The sequence below is a fragment of the Mus caroli genome, chromosome 5 (genome assembly GCF_900094665.2).
Source record: "Mus caroli chromosome 5, CAROLI_EIJ_v1.1, whole genome shotgun sequence".
Taxonomy (NCBI): domain Eukaryota; kingdom Metazoa; phylum Chordata; class Mammalia; order Rodentia; family Muridae; genus Mus; species Mus caroli.
In genome coordinates this window covers 114,395,945-114,398,032 of record NC_034574.1, presented here as the reverse complement: position 1 = coordinate 114,398,032, position 2,088 = coordinate 114,395,945, and the positions used below count along the sequence as shown (strand labels likewise).

The window sequence follows — 2,088 nt, the reverse complement described above, 5'->3', positions numbered from 1 at the left end:
CGTGCGCCACCACGCCCGGCAACATTTTTTTTTATTAATTTTTATGTATGTTCTGCTTGCTTGTATGTTCATGTATCATATGCATTCAGTGCCTTGGGAGGTTAGAAGAGGGTGTTGGATCCCCCAGAGCTGGGGTTACAGGCAGTTGTGAGCTAGCATGTAGGTGCCAGGAATTGAACCTCTACAAGAACAGCAAGTGCCCTTCTCTCCAGCCCCTAATCACTATAATTTTTGTTAGTCTTACATTATATGACTCATATAGAATTGAAAATACTGGGCTGGTGAGAAGGCTCAGTGGGTAAAAGCACTTGTCTGGGTTTGGAGTAACTCCCATAGTTGGTCTTTGACACCACGAGAGCTGCACATGGCTTGACTGTGCCCCTCTCCCACGACAGACAAACATCTAAACTTAGGAGGCGGAGGCAGGCAGGTCTCTGTGAGTTCCAGGATAGGGTGGTTTAGTGAGACACTGTCTTGAAAAAATGGGTTGTCTTTTTTTTTTTTAAAGATTTATTTATTTATTATATGTAAGTACACTGTAGCTGTCTTTGAACACACCAGAAGAGGGAATCAGATCTTGTTAGAGAAGGTTGTGAGCCACCATGTGGTTGCTGGGATTTGAACTCAGGACCTTTGGAAGAGCAGTCGGGTGCTCTTACCTGCTGAGCCATCTCACCAGCCCTTTTTTTTTTTTCTTTTTGAAAGATTTATTATTATATGTCTTCAGTTGCACCAGAAGAGGGCAACAGATGTCATTACAGATGGTTGTGAGCCACCATGTGGTTGCTGGGATTTGAACTCAGGACCTTTGGAAGAGCAGTCGGTGCTCTCTCCAGGCCAAGTTCCTCATTCCTTTTTTTTTTTTTTTTTTTTTTTTTTTGAGTTTTTCCATTTGTCTATCTATCTATTTATTTATTTTGGTTTTTCGAGATAGAGTTTCTGAAACCAGAAATACTTAATGAGATAGAACTCACCTTATTTTTGATTTTCTGACCTTATTCTGAACTGTTCTGAGAACTGTATAGATCCCCACCTGCCCCTCGTCTGTGTTCCCTTTTCTCTCTTCACACCAACCTCCACACATATTCCCCTAAGTTCTTTAAAAAGATTAATAGGCACAGGGTATTCTGTGCTTAAATACTGTGGCATGTGTTCAACAAGAGCACTCTCCTATGCAAAGAAGACAAATGCCACAAAAGTTCCTCTTTCTTTTATTTTAAAGGTTTATTTTACACACATGAGTATACTGTAGCTGTCTTCAAACACACCAGAAGAGGGCGTCAGATCTCATTACGGATGGTTGTTAACCACCATGTGGGTGCTGGGATTTGAACTCAGGACCTCTAGAAGAGCAGTTAGTGCTCTTAACTGCTGAGCCATCTCTCCAGGCCAAGTTCCTCCTTCCTTCCTTTCTTTTCTTTTCTTTTCTTTTCTTTTCTTTTCTTTTCTTTTCTTTTCTTTTCTTTTCTTTTCTTTTCTTGAGTTTTTCCATTTATCTATCTATTTATTAATTTGGTTTTTCGGGACAGAGTTTCTTTGTATAGCTCTGGCTGTCCTGGAACTCACTCTGTAGACCAGGCTGGCCTCGAACTCAGAAATTCGCCTGTCTCTGCATCCTAAGTGCTGAGATTAAAGGCGTGCGCCACCACTGCCTGACTCAAGTTCTTCACTCTGATATATTGTTATGTAGCACTTTGTTCCAAGTTTTTATGCATTGGTACTTTTGGATTTTGTTGTTTTAAATCTTTTTTTTTTTTTTTTTTTTTTTTGAGTCAGAGTCTCACTATGCAGTCCTGGCTGGCCTGGAAATAACAGTGAGCTGCCTGTCCTTGCCTCTGGGGGACAGACGGGATGAAAGTCATGTGCCATGCCAGCCAAAGGGGCATTTTTGGAAAGTCCACAGAGCGTTTTCCCTGTGTCTGGCTGGTTCCCATGTCTCATGTCTGGATCCAGTTCAGTCAGGACCTCCTTGTACTGGTGTTTCTACAGCTTGCTTCCTTCCTTCCTTCCTTTCTTTCTTTCTTTCTTTCTTTCTTTCTTTCTTTCTTTCTTTCTTTCTTCCTTCCTTCCTTCCTTCCTTCCTTCCTT

General features: G+C 41.5%; 1 protein-coding gene across 5 annotated transcripts in view; it reads left to right on the top strand.

Moving 5' to 3' along the window:
- Trafd1 (TRAF-type zinc finger domain containing 1) overlaps positions 1 to 2,088 on the top strand; it is a 14,801-nt gene that overhangs the window by 8,134 nt on the left and 4,579 nt on the right. The gene's annotated exons all lie outside the window — the stretch shown is intronic.